We start from the raw sequence: 15,827 nt of genomic DNA on the forward strand, positions 1-15,827 counted from the left end.
TACAGCGCGAGCTGAAAATGCATTTACAGCACTAAAAAACCAAACTTTTATAACAGCTAAACCAAACGTTTCCAATGTAAATTTCCACCTTTATATAGTGTAGAAAGGCATCCTGAAGCCTGGAAAGTCATTAATTTGATTGTCCAGTATTTCCTTCATGAGATATTGCAACACTTAGAAAAAGTGTACAGCGCCAGCAGACAATGAATTTTCAGCACTAAAAAAACGAAACTTCATTAACAGCTAAACCAAACGTTTCCAATGTAAATTTCCACATTCATAGAGTGTAAAAAGGCATCCTGAAGCCTGGGAAGTCATTAATTTGATTGTCCAGTATTTCCCTTATGAGATAATGCCTCACATAGCAAATGTGTACAGTGCGAGCTGAAAATGCATTTTCAGCACTAAAAAACCAAACTTTTATAACAGCTAAACCAAACGTTTCCAATGTAAATTTCCACCTTTATATAGTGTAAAAAGACATCCTGAAGCCTGGGCAGTCATTAATTTGATTGTCCAGTATTTCCCTTATGAGATAATGCCTCACACAGCAAATGTGTACAGTGCGAGCTGAAAATGCATTTTCAGCACTAAAAAAAACAAACTTTTATAACAGCTAAACCAAACGTTTCCAATGTAAATTTCCACCTTTATATAGTGTAAAAAGACATCCTGAAGCCTGGGCAGTCATTAATTTGATTGTCCAATATTTCCCTTCTGAGATAATGCCTCTCATAGCAAATGTGTACAGCGCGAGCTGAAAATGCATTTACAGCACTAAAAAACCAAACTTTTATAACAGCTAAACCAAACGTTTCCAATGTACATTTCCACCTTTATATAGTGTAGAAAGGCATCCTGAAGCCTGGAAAGTCATTAATTTGATTGTCCAGTATTTCCTTCATGAGATATTGCAACACTTAGAAAAAGTGTACAGCGCCAGCAGACAATGAATTTTCAGCACTAAAAAAACGAAACTTCATTAACAGCTAAACTAAACGTTTCCAATGTAAATTTCCACCCTTATATAGTGTAAAAAGACATCCTGAAGCCTGGGCAGTCATTAATTTGATTGTCCAATATTTCCCTTATGAGATAATGCCTCTCATAGCAAATGTGTACAGCGCGAGCTGAAAATGCATTTACAGCACTAAAAAACCAAACTTTTATAACAGCTAAACCAAACGTTTCCAATGTAAATTTCCAACTTTATATAGTGTAAAAAGACATCCTGAAGCCTGGGCAGTCATTAATTTGATTGTCCAATATTTCCCTTCTGAGATAATGCCTCTCATAGCAAATGTGTACAGCGCGAGCTGAAAATGCATTTACAGCACTAAAAAACCAAACTTTTATAACAGCTAAACCAAACGTTTCCAATGTAAATTTCCACCTTTATATAGTGTAGAAAGGCATCCTGAAGCCTGGAAAGTCATTAATTTGATTGTCCAGTATTTCCTTCATGAGATATTGCAACACTTAGAAAAAGTGTACAGCGCCAGCAGACAATGAATTTTCAGCACTAAAAAAACGAAACTTCATTAACAGCTAAACCAAACGTTTCCAATGTAAATTTCCACATTTATAGAGTGTAAAAAGGCATCCTGAAGCCTGGGAAGTCATTAATTTGATTGTCCAGTATTTCCCTTATGAGATAATGCCTCACATAGCAAATGTGTACAGTGCGAGCTGAAAATGCATTTTCAGCACTAAAAAAACAAACTTTTATAACAGCTAAACCAAACGTTTCCAATGTAAATTTCCACCTTTATATAGTGTAAAAAGACATCCTGAAGCCTGGGCAGTCATTAATTTGATTGTCCAGTATTTCCCTTATGAGATAATGCCTCACACAGCAAATGTGTACAGTGCGAGCTGAAAATGCATTTTCAGCACTAAAAAAACCAAACTTTTATAACAGCTAAACCAAACGTTTCCAATGTAAATTTCCACCTTTATATAGTGTAAAAAGACATCCTGAAGCCTGGGCAGTCATTAATTTGATTGTCCAATATTTCCCTTCTGAGATAATGCCTCTCATAGCAAATGTGTACAGCGCGAGCTGAAAATGCATTTACAGCACTAAAAAACCAAACTTTTATAACAGCTAAACCAAACGTTTCCAATGTACATTTCCACCTTTATATAGTGTAGAAGGCATCCTGAAGCCTGGAAAGTCATTAATTTGATTGTCCAGTATTTCCTTCATGAGATATTGCAACACTTAGAAAAAGTGTACAGCGCCAGCAGACAATGAATTTTCAGCACTAAAAAAACGAAACTTCATTAACAGCTAAACTAAACGTTTCCAATGTAAATTTCCACCCTTATATAGTGTAAAAAGACATCCTGAAGCCTGGGCAGTCATTAATTTGATTGTCCAATATTTCCCTTATGAGATAATGCCTCTCATAGCAAATGTGTACAGCGCGAGCTGAAAATGCATTTTCAGCACTAAAAAACCAAACTTTTATAACAGCTAAACCAAACGTTTCCAATGTAAATTTCCACCTTTATATAGTGTAGAAAGGCATCCTGAAGCCTGGAAAGTCATTAATTTGATTGTCCAGTATTTCCTTCATGAGATATTGCAACACTTAGAAAAAGTGTACAGCGCCAGCAGACAATGAATTTTCAGCACTAAAAAAACGAAACTTCATTAACAGCTAAACCAAACGTTTCCAATGTAAATTTCCACATTTATAGAGTGTAAAAAGGCATCCTGAAGCCTGGGAAGTCATTAATTTGATTGTCCAGTATTTCCCTTATGAGATAATGCCTCACATAGCAAATGTGTACAGTGCGAGCTGAAAATGCATTTTCAGCACTAAAAAACCAAACTTTTATAACAGCTAAACCAAACGTTTCCAATGTAAATTTACACCTTTATATAGTGTAAAAAGACATCCTGAAGCCTGGGCAGTCATTAATTTGATTGTCCAGTATTTCCCTTATGAGATAATGCCTCACACAGCAAATGTGTACAGTGCGAGCTGAAAATGCATTTTCAGCACTAAAAAAACCAAACTTTTATAACAGCTAAACCAAACGTTTCCAATGTAAATTTCCACCTTTATATAGTGTAAAAAGACATCCTGAAGCCTGGGCAGTCATTAATTTGATTGTCCAGTATTTCCCTTATGAGATAATGCCTCACATAGCAAATGTGTACAGTGCGAGCTGAAAATGCATTTTCAGCACTAAAAAACTAAACTTTTATAACAGCTAAACCAAACGTTTCCAATGTAAATTTCCACCTTTATATAGTGTAAAAAGACATCCTGAAGCCTGGGCAGTCATTAATTTGATTGTCCAGTATTTCCCTTATGAGATAATGCCTCACACAGCAAATGTGTACAGTGCGAGCTGAAAATGCATTTTCAGCACTAAAAAAACCAAACTTTTATAACAGCTAAACCAAACGTTTCCAATGTAAATTTCCACCTTTATATAGTGTAAAAAGACATCCTGAAGCCTGGGCAGTCATTAATTTGATTGTCCAATATTTCCCTTCTGAGATAATGCCTCTCATAGCAAATGTGTACAGCGCGAGCTGAAAATGCATTTACAGCACTAAAAAACCAAACTTTTATAACAGCTAAACCAAACGTTTCCAATGTACATTTCCACCTTTATATAGTGTAGAAAGGCATCCTGAAGCCTGGAAAGTCATTAATTTGATTGTCCAGTATTTCCTTCATGAGATATTGCAACACTTAGAAAAAGTGTACAGCGCCAGCAGACAATGAATTTTCAGCACTAAAAAAACGAAACTTCATTAACAGCTAAACTAAACGTTTCCAATGTAAATTTCCACCCTTATATAGTGTAAAAAGACATCCTGAAGCCTGGGCAGTCATTAATTTGATTGTCCAATATTTCCCTTATGAGATAATGCCTCTCATAGCAAATGTGTACAGCGCGAGCTGAAAATGCATTTACAGCACTAAAAAACCAAACTTTTATAACAGCTAAACCAAACGTTTCCAATGTAAATTTCCACCTTTATATAGTGTAGAAAGGCATCCTGAAGCCTGGAAAGTCATTAATTTGATTGTCCAGTATTTCCTTCATGAGATATTGCAACACTTAGAAAAAGTGTACAGCGCCAGCAGACAATGAATTTTCAGCACTAAAAAAACGAAACTTCATTAACAGCTAAACCAAACGTTTCCAATGTAAATTTCCACATTTATAGAGTGTAAAAAGGCATCCTGAAGCCTGGGAAGTCATTAATTTGATTGTCCAGTATTTCCCTTATGAGATAATGCCTCACATAGCAAATGTGTACAGTGCGAGCTGAAAATGCATTTTCAGCACTAAAAAACCAAACTTTTATAACAGCTAAACCAAACGTTTCCAATGTAAATTTCCACCTTTATATAGTGTAAAAAGACATCCTGAAGCCTGGGCAGTCATTAATTTGATTGTCCAGTATTTCCCTTATGAGATAATGCCTCACACAGCAAATGTGTACAGTGCGAGCTGAAAATGCATTTTCAGCACTAAAAAAAACAAACTTTTATAACAGCTAAACCAAACGTTTCCAATGTAAATTTCCACCTTTATATAGTGTAAAAAGACATCCTGAAGCCTGGGCAGTCATTAATTTGATTGTCCAATATTTCCCTTCTGAGATAATGCCTCTCATAGCAAATGTGTACAGCGCGAGCTGAAAATGCATTTACAGCACTAAAAAACCAAACTTTTATAACAGCTAAACCAAACGTTTCCAATGTACATTTCCACCTTTATATAGTGTAGAAAGGCATCCTGAAGCCTGGAAAGTCATTAATTTGATTGTCCAGTATTTCCTTCATGAGATATTGCAACACTTAGAAAAAGTGTACAGCGCCAGCAGACAATGAATTTTCAGCACTAAAAAAACGAAACTTCATTAACAGCTAAACTAAACGTTTCCAATGTAAATTTCCACCCTTATATAGTGTAAAAAGACATCCTGAAGCCTGGGCAGTCATTAATTTGATTGTCCAATATTTCCCTTATGAGATAATGCCTCTCATAGCAAATGTGTACAGCGCGAGCTGAAAATGCATTTACAGCACTAAAAAACCAAACTTTTATAACAGCTAAACCAAACGTTTCCAATGTAAATTTCCACCTTTATATAGTGTAGAAAGGCATCCTGAAGCCTGGAAAGTCATTAATTTGATTGTCCAGTATTTCCTTCATGAGATATTGCAACACTTAGAAAAAGTGTACAGCGCCAGCAGACAATGAATTTTCAGCACTAAAAAAACGAAACTTCATTAACAGCTAAACCAAACGTTTCCAATGTAAATTTCCACATTTATAGAGTGTAAAAAGGCATCCTGAAGCCTGGGAAGTCATTAATTTGATTGTCCAGTATTTCCCTTATGAGATAATGCCTCACATAGCAAATGTGTACAGTGCGAGCTGAAAATGCATTTTCAGCACTAAAAAACCAAACTTTTATAACAGCTAAACCAAACGTTTCCAATGTAAATTTCCACCTTTATATAGTGTAAAAAGACATCCTGAAGCCTGGGCAGTCATTAATTTGATTGTCCAGTATTTCCCTTATGAGATAATGCCTCACACAGCAAATGTGTACAGTGCGAGCTGAAAATGCATTTTCAGCACTAAAAAAAACAAACTTTTATAACAGCTAAACCAAACGTTTCCAATGTAAATTTCCACCTTTATATAGTGTAAAAAGACATCCTGAAGCCTGGGCAGTCATTAATTTGATTGTCCAATATTTCCCTTCTGAGATAATGCCTCTCATAGCAAATGTGTACAGCGCGAGCTGAAAATGCATTTACAGCACTAAAAAACCAAACTTTTATAACAGCTAAACCAAACGTTTCCAATGTACATTTCCACCTTTATATAGTGTAGAAAGGCATCCTGAAGCCTGGAAAGTCATTAATTTGATTGTCCAGTATTTCCTTCATGAGATATTGCAACACTTAGAAAAAGTGTACAGCGCCAGCAGACAATGAATTTTCAGCACTAAAAAAACGAAACTTCATTAACAGCTAAACCAAACGTTTCCAATGTAAATTTCCACATTTATAGAGTGTAAAAAGGCATCCTGAAGCCTGGGAAGTCATTAATTTGATTGTCCAGTATTTCCCTTATGAGATAATGCCTCACATAGCAAATGTGTACAGTGCGAGCTGAAAATGCATTTTCAGCACTAAAAAACCAAACTTTTATAACAGCTAAACCAAACGTTTCCAATGTAAATTTCCACCTTTATATAGTGTAAAAAGACATCCTGAAGCCTGGGCAGTCATTAATTTGATTGTCCAGTATTTCCCTTATGAGATAATGCCTCACACAGCAAATGTGTACAGTGCGAGCTGAAAATGCATTTTCAGCACTAAAAAAACCAAACTTTTATAACAGCTAAACCAAACGTTTCCAATGTAAATTTCCACCTTTATATAGTGTAAAAAGACATCCTGAAGCCTGGGCAGTCATTAATTTGATTGTCCAATATTTCCCTTCTGAGATAATGCCTCTCATAGCAAATGTGTACAGCGCGAGCTGAAAATGCATTTACAGCACTAAAAAACCAAACTTTTATAACAGCTAAACCAAACGTTTCCAATGTACATTTCCACCTTTATATAGTGTAGAAGGCATCCTGAAGCCTGGAAAGTCATTAATTTGATTGTCCAGTATTTCCTTCATGAGATATTGCAACACTTAGAAAAAGTGTACAGCGCCAGCAGACAATGAATTTTCAGCACTAAAAAAACGAAACTTCATTAACAGCTAAACTAAACGTTTCCAATGTAAATTTCCACCCTTATATAGTGTAAAAAGACATCCTGAAGCCTGGGCAGTCATTAATTTGATTGTCCAATATTTCCCTTATGAGATAATGCCTCTCATAGCAAATGTGTACAGCGCGAGCTGAAAATGCATTTTCAGCACTAAAAAACCAAACTTTTATAACAGCTAAACCAAACGTTTCCAATGTAAATTTCCACCTTTATATAGTGTAGAAAGGCATCCTGAAGCCTGGAAAGTCATTAATTTGATTGTCCAGTATTTCCTTCATGAGATATTGCAACACTTAGAAAAAGTGTACAGCGCCAGCAGACAATGAATTTTCAGCACTAAAAAAACGAAACTTCATTAACAGCTAAACCAAACGTTTCCAATGTAAATTTCCACATTTATAGAGTGTAAAAAGGCATCCTGAAGCCTGGGAAGTCATTAATTTGATTGTCCAGTATTTCCCTTATGAGATAATGCCTCACATAGCAAATGTGTACAGTGCGAGCTGAAAATGCATTTTCAGCACTAAAAAACCAAACTTTTATAACAGCTAAACCAAACGTTTCCAATGTAAATTTACACCTTTATATAGTGTAAAAAGACATCCTGAAGCCTGGGCAGTCATTAATTTGATTGTCCAGTATTTCCCTTATGAGATAATGCCTCACACAGCAAATGTGTACAGTGCGAGCTGAAAATGCATTTTCAGCACTAAAAAAACCAAACTTTTATAACAGCTAAACCAAACGTTTCCAATGTAAATTTCCACCTTTATATAGTGTAAAAAGACATCCTGAAGCCTGGGCAGTCATTAATTTGATTGTCCAGTATTTCCCTTATGAGATAATGCCTCACATAGCAAATGTGTACAGTGCGAGCTGAAAATGCATTTTCAGCACTAAAAAACTAAACTTTTATAACAGCTAAACCAAACGTTTCCAATGTAAATTTCCACCTTTATATAGTGTAAAAAGACATCCTGAAGCCTGGGCAGTCATTAATTTGATTGTCCAGTATTTCCCTTATGAGATAATGCCTCACACAGCAAATGTGTACAGTGCGAGCTGAAAATGCATTTTCAGCACTAAAAAAACCAAACTTTTATAACAGCTAAACCAAACGTTTCCAATGTAAATTTCCACCTTTATATAGTGTAAAAAGACATCCTGAAGCCTGGGCAGTCATTAATTTGATTGTCCAATATTTCCCTTCTGAGATAATGCCTCTCATAGCAAATGTGTACAGCGCGAGCTGAAAATGCATTTACAGCACTAAAAAACCAAACTTTTATAACAGCTAAACCAAACGTTTCCAATGTACATTTCCACCTTTATATAGTGTAGAAAGGCATCCTGAAGCCTGGAAAGTCATTAATTTGATTGTCCAGTATTTCCTTCATGAGATATTGCAACACTTAGAAAAAGTGTACAGCGCCAGCAGACAATGAATTTTCAGCACTAAAAAAACGAAACTTCATTAACAGCTAAACTAAACGTTTCCAATGTAAATTTCCACCCTTATATAGTGTAAAAAGACATCCTGAAGCCTGGGCAGTCATTAATTTGATTGTCCAATATTTCCCTTATGAGATAATGCCTCTCATAGCAAATGTGTACAGCGCGAGCTGAAAATGCATTTACAGCACTAAAAAACCAAACTTTTATAACAGCTAAACCAAACGTTTCCAATGTAAATTTCCACCTTTATATAGTGTAGAAAGGCATCCTGAAGCCTGGAAAGTCATTAATTTGATTGTCCAGTATTTCCTTCATGAGATATTGCAACACTTAGAAAAAGTGTACAGCGCCAGCAGACAATGAATTTTCAGCACTAAAAAAACGAAACTTCATTAACAGCTAAACCAAACGTTTCCAATGTAAATTTCCACATTTATAGAGTGTAAAAAGGCATCCTGAAGCCTGGGAAGTCATTAATTTGATTGTCCAGTATTTCCCTTATGAGATAATGCCTCACACAGCAAATGTGTACAGTGCGAGCTGAAAATGCATTTTCAGCACTAAAAAAAACAAACTTTTATAACAGCTAAACCAAACGTTTCCAATGTAAATTTCCACCTTTATATAGTGTAAAAAGACATCCTGAAGCCTGGGCAGTCATTAATTTGATTGTCCAATATTTCCCTTCTGAGATAATGCCTCTCATAGCAAATGTGTACAGCGCGAGCTGAAAATGCATTTACAGCACTAAAAAACCAAACTTTTATAACAGCTAAACCAAACGTTTCCAATGTACATTTCCACCTTTATATAGTGTAGAAAGGCATCCTGAAGCCTGGAAAGTCATTAATTTGATTGTCCAGTATTTCCTTCATGAGATATTGCAACACTTAGAAAAAGTGTACAGCGCCAGCAGACAATGAATTTTCAGCACTAAAAAAACGAAACTTCATTAACAGCTAAACTAAACGTTTCCAATGTAAATTTCCACCCTTATATAGTGTAAAAAGACATCCTGAAGCCTGGGCAGTCATTAATTTGATTGTCCAATATTTCCCTTATGAGATAATGCCTCTCATAGCAAATGTGTACAGCGCGAGCTGAAAATGCATTTACAGCACTAAAAAACCAAACTTTTATAACAGCTAAACCAAACGTTTCCAATGTAAATTTCCACCTTTATATAGTGTAGAAAGGCATCCTGAAGCCTGGAAAGTCATTAATTTGATTGTCCAGTATTTCCTTCATGAGATATTGCAACACTTAGAAAAAGTGTACAGCGCCAGCAGACAATGAATTTTCAGCACTAAAAAAAACGAAACTTCATTAACAGCTAAACCAAACGTTTCCAATGTAAATTTCCACATTTATAGAGTGTAAAAAGGCATCCTGAAGCCTGGGAAGTCATTAATTTGATTGTCCAGTATTTCCCTTATGAGATAATGCCTCACATAGCAAATGTGTACAGTGCGAGCTGAAAATGCATTTTCAGCACTAAAAAACCAAACTTTTATAACAGCTAAACCAAACGTTTCCAATGTAAATTTCCACCTTTATATAGTGTAAAAAGACATCCTGAAGCCTGGGCAGTCATTAATTTGATTGTCCAGTATTTCCCTTATGAGATAATGCCTCACACAGCAAATGTGTACAGTGCGAGCTGAAAATGCATTTTCAGCACTAAAAAAACCAAACTTTTATAACAGCTAAACCAAACGTTTCCAATGTAAATTTCCACCTTTATATAGTGTAAAAAGACACCCTGAAGCCTGGGCAGTCATTAATTTGATTGTCCAATATTTCCCTTCTGAGATAATGCCTCTCATAGCAAATGTGTACAGCGCGAGCTGAAAATGCATTTACAGCACTAAAAAACCAAACTTTTATAACAGCTAAACCAAACGTTTCCAATGTACATTTCCACCTTTATATAGTGTAGAAGGCATCCTGAAGCCTGGAAAGTCATTAATTTGATTGTCCAGTATTTCCTTCATGAGATATTGCAACACTTAGAAAAAGTGTACAGCGCCAGCAGACAATGAATTTTCAGCACTAAAAAAACGAAACTTAATTAACAGCTAAACTAAACGTTTCCAATGTAAATTTCCACCCTTATATAGTGTAAAAAGACATCCTGAAGCCTGGGCAGTCATTAATTTGATTGTCCAATATTTCCCTTATGAGATAATGCCTCTCATAGCAAATGTGTACAGCGCGAGCTGAAAATGCATTTTCAGCACTAAAAAACCAAACTTTTATAACAGCTAAACCAAACGTTTCCAATGTAAATTTCCACCTTTATATAGTGTAGAAAGGCATCTTGAAGCCTGGAAAGTCATTAATTTGATTGTCCAGTATTTCCTTCATGAGATATTGCAACACTTAGAAAAAGTGTACAGCGCCAGCAGACAATGAATTTTCAGCACTAAAAAAACGAAACTTCATTAACAGCTAAACCAAACGTTTCCAATGTAAATTTCCACATTTATAGAGTGTAAAAAGGCATCCTGAAGCCTGGGAAGTCATTAATTTGATTGTCCAGTATTTCCCTTATGAGATAATGCCTCACATAGCAAATGTGTACAGTGCGAGCTGAAAATGCATTTTCAGCACTAAAAAACCAAACTTTTATAACAGCTAAACCAAACGTTTCCAATGTAAATTTTCACCTTTATATAGTGTAAAAAGACATCCTGAAGCCTGGGCAGTCATTAATTTGATTGTCCAATATTTCCCTTCTGAGATAATGCCTCTCATAGCAAATGTGTACAGCGCGAGCTGAAAATGCATTTACAGCACTAAAAAACCAAACTTTTATAACAGCTAAACCAAACGTTTCCAATGTACATTTCCACCTTTATATAGTGTAGAAAGGCATCCTGAAGCCTGGAAAGTCATTAATTTGATTGTCCAGTATTTCCTTCATGAGATATTGCAACACTTAGAAAAAGTGTACAGCGCCAGCAGACAATGAATTTTCAGCACTAAAAAAACGAAACTTCATTAACAGCTAAACTAAACGTTTCCAATGTAAATTTCCACCCTTATATAGTGTAAAAAGACATCCTGAAGCCTGGGCAGTCATTAATTTGATTGTCCAATATTTCCCTTATGAGATAATGCTTCTCATAGCAAATGTGTACAGCGCGAGCTGAAAATGCATTTACAGCACTAAAAAACCAAACTTTTATAACAGCTAAACCAAACGTTTCCAATGTAAATTTCCACCTTTATATAGTGTAGAAAGGCATCCTGAAGCCTGGAAAGTCATTAATTTGATTGTCCAGTATTTCCTTCATGAGATATTGCAACACTTAGAAAAAGTGTACAGCGCCAGCAGACAATGAATTTTCAGCACTAAAAAAACGAAACTTCATTAACAGCTAAACCAAACGTTTCCAATGAAAATTTCCACATTTATAGAGTGTAAAAAGGCATCCTGAAGCCTGGGAAGTCATTAATTTGATTGTCCAGTATTTCCCTTATGAGATAATGCCTCACATAGCAAATGTGTACAGTGCGAGCTGAAAATGCATTTTCAGCACTAAAAAACCAAACTTTTATAACAGCTAAACCAAACGTTTCCAATGTAAATTTCCACCTTTATATAGTGTAAAAAGACATCCTGAAGCCTGGGCAGTCATTAATTTGATTGTCCAGTATTTCCATTATGAGATAATGCCTCACACAGCAAAAGTGTACAGTGCGAGCTGAAAATGCATTTTCAGCACTAAAAAAACCAAACTTTTATAACAGCTAAACCAAACGTTTCCAATGTAAATTTCCACCTTTATATAGTGTAAAAAGACATCCTGAAGCCTGGGCAGTCATTAATTTGATTGTCCAATATTTCCCTTCTGAGATAATGCCTCTCATAGCAAATGTGTACAGCGCGAGCTGAAAATGCATTTACAGCACTAAAAAACCAAACTTTTATAACAGCTAAACCAAACGTTTCCAATGTACATTTCCACCTTTATATAGTGTAGAAAGGCATCCTGAAGCCTGGAAAGTCATTAATTTGATTGTCCAGTATTTCCTTCATGAGATATTGCAACACTTAGAAAAAGTGTACAGCGCCAGCAGACAATGAATTTTCAGCACTAAAAAAACGAAACTTCATTAACAGCTAAACTAAACGTTTCCAATGTAAATTTCCACCCTTATATAGTGTAAAAAGACATCCTGAAGCCTGGGCAGTCATTAATTTGATTGTCCAATATTTCCCTTGAGATAATGCCTCTCATAGCAAATGTGTACAGCGCGAGCTGAAAATGCATTTACAGCACTAAAAAACCAAACTTTTATAACAGCTAAACCAAACGTTTCCAATGTAAATTTCCACCTTTATATAGTGTAGAAAGGCATCCTGAAGCCTGGAAAGTCATTAATTTGATTGTCCAGTATTTCCTTCATGAGATATTGCAACACTTAGAAAAAGTGTGCAGCGCCAGCAGACAATGAATTTTCAGCACTAAAAAAACGAAACTTCATTAACAGCTAAACCAAACGTTTCCAATGTAAATTTCCACATTTATAGAGTGTAAAAAGGCATCCTGAAGCCTGGGAAGTCATTAATTTGATTGTCCAGTATTTCCCTTATGAGATAATGCCTCACATAGCAAATGTGTACAGTGCGAGCTGAAAATGCATTTTCAGCACTAAAAAACCAAACTTTTATAACAGCTAAACCAAACGTTTCCAATGTAAATTTCCACCTTTATATAGTGTAAAAAGACATCCTGAAGCCTGGGCAGTCATTAATTTGATTGTCCAGTATTTCCCTTATGAGATAATGCCTCACACAGCAAATGTGTACAGTGCGAGCTGAAAATGCATTTTCAGCACTAAAAAAACCAAACTTTTATAACAGCTAAACCAAACGTTTCCAATGTAATTTTCCACCTTTATATAGTGTAAAAAGACATCCTGAAGCCTGGGCAGTCATTAATTTGATTGTCCAATATTTCCCTTCTGAGATAATGCCTCTCATAGCAAATGTGTACAGCGCGAGCTGAAAATGCATTTACAGCACTAAAAAACCAAACTTTTATAACAGCTAAACCAAACGTTTCCAATGTACATTTCCACATTTATATAGTGTAGAAAGGCATCCTGAAGCCTGGAAAGTCATTAATTTGATTGTCCAGTATTTCCTTCATGAGATATTGCAACACTTAGAAAAAGTGTACAGCGCCAGCAGACAATGAATTTTCAGCACTAAAAAAAACGAAACTTCATTAACAGCTAAACTAAACGTTTCCAATGTAAATTTCCACCCTTATATAGTGTAAAAAGACATCCTTAAGCCTGGGCAGTCATTAATTTGATTGTCCAATATTTCCCTTATGAGATAATGCCTCTCATAGCAAATGAGTACAGCGCGAGCTGAAAATGCATTTACAGCACTAAAAAAACAAACTTTTATAACAGCTAAACTAAACGTTTCCAATGTAAATTTCCACCTTTATATAGTGTAGAAAGGCATCCTGAAGCCTGGAAAGTCATTAATTTGATTGTCCAGTATTTCCTTCATGAGATATTGCAACACTTAGAAAAAGTGTACAGCGCCAGCAGACAATGAATTTTCAGCACTAAAAAAACGAAACTTCATTAACAGCTAAACTAAACGTTTCCAATGTAAATTTCCACCTTTATATAGTGTAAAAATGAAGCCTGGGCAGCCATTAATTTGATTGTCCAATATTTCCCTTATGAGATAATGCCTCTCATAGCAAATGTGTACAGCGCGAGCTGAAAATGCATTTACAGCACTAAAAAACCAAACTTTTATAACAGCTAAACCAAACGTTTCCAATGTAAATTTCCACCTTTATATAGTGTAAAAAGACATCCTGAAGCCTGGGCAGTCATTAATTTGATTGTCCAATATTTCCCTTATGAGATAATGCCTCTCATAGCAAATGTGTACAGCGCGAGCTGAAAATGCATTTACAGCACTAAAAAACCAAACTTTTATAACAGCTAAACCAAACGTTTCCAATGTAAATTTCCACCTTTATATAGTGTAGAAAGGCATCCTGAAGCCAGGAAAGTCATTAATTTGATTGTCCAGTATTTCCTTCATGAGATATTGCAACACTTAGAAAAAGTGTACAGCGCCAGCAGACAATGAATTTTCAGCACTAAAAAAACGAAACTTCATTAACAGCTAAACCAAACGTTTCCAATGTAAATTTCCACATTTATAGAGTGTAAAAAGGCATCCTGAAGCCTGGGAAGTCATTAATTTGATTGTCCAATATTTCCCTTCTGAGATAATGCCTCTCATAGCAAATGTGTACAGCGCGAGCTGAAAATGCATTTACAGCACTAAAAAACCAAACTTTTATAACAGCTAAACCAAACGTTTCCAATGTACATTTCCACCTTTATATAGTGTAGAAAGGCATCCTGAAGCCTGGAAAGTCATTAATTTGATTGTCCAGTATTTCCTTCATGAGATATTGCAACACTTAGAAAAAGTGTACAGCGCCAGCAGACAATGAATTTTCAGCACTAAAAAAACGAAACTTCATTAACAGCTAAACCAAACGTTTCCAATGTAAATTTCCACCTTTATATAGTGTAAAAAGACATCCTGAAGCCTGGGCAGTCATTAATTTGATTGTCCAGTATTTCCCTTATGAGATAATGCCTCACATAGCAAATGTGTACAGTGCGAGCTGAAAATGCATTTTCAGCACTAAAAAAACCAAACTTTTATAACAGCTAAACCAAACGTTTCCAATGTAAATTTCCACCTTTATATAGTGTAAAAAGACATCCTGAAGCCTGGGCAGTCATTAATTTGATTGTCCAATATTTCCCTTCTGAGATAATGCCTCTCATAGCAAATGTGTACAGCGCGAGCTGAAAATGCATTTACAGCACTAAAAAACCAAACTTTATAACAGCTAAACCAAACGTTTCCAATGTAAATTTCCACCTTTATATAGTGTAGAAAGGCATCCTGAAGCCTGGAAAGTCATTAATTTGATTGTCCAGTATTTCCTTCATGAGATATTGCAACATTTAGAAAAAGTGTACAGCGCCAGCAGACAATGAATTTTCAGCACTAAAAAAACGAAACTTCATTAACAGCTAAACTAAACGTTTCCAATGTAAATTTCCACCTTTATATAGTGTAAAAAGACATCCTGAAGCCCGGGCAGCCATTAATTTGATTGTCCAATATTTCCCTTATGAGATAATGCCTCTCATAGCAAATGTGTACAGCGCGAGCTGAAAATGCATTTACAGCACTAAAAAACCAAACTTTTATAACAGCTAAACCAAACGTTTCCAATGTAAATTTCCACCTTTATATAGTGTAAAAAGACATCCTGAAGCCTGCGCAGTCATTAATTTGATTGTCCAATATTTCCCTTATGAGATAATGCCTCTCATAGCAAATGTGTACAGCGCGAGCTGATATTGCATTTACAGCACTAAAAAACCAAACTTTTATAACAGCTAAACCAAACGTTTCCAATGTAAATTTCTACCTTTATATAGTGTAGAAAGGCATCCTGAAGCCTGGAAAGTCATTAATTTGATTGTCCAGTATTTCCTTCATGAGATATTGCAACA

Source organism: Idiotropiscis lumnitzeri, unplaced genomic scaffold (genome assembly GCF_059441095.1).
Source record: "Idiotropiscis lumnitzeri isolate Australia: NSW breed Sydney's pygmy pipehorse unplaced genomic scaffold, RoL_Ilum_1.0 HiC_scaffold_171, whole genome shotgun sequence".
Lineage (NCBI taxonomy): Eukaryota > Metazoa > Chordata > Actinopteri > Syngnathiformes > Syngnathidae > Idiotropiscis > Idiotropiscis lumnitzeri.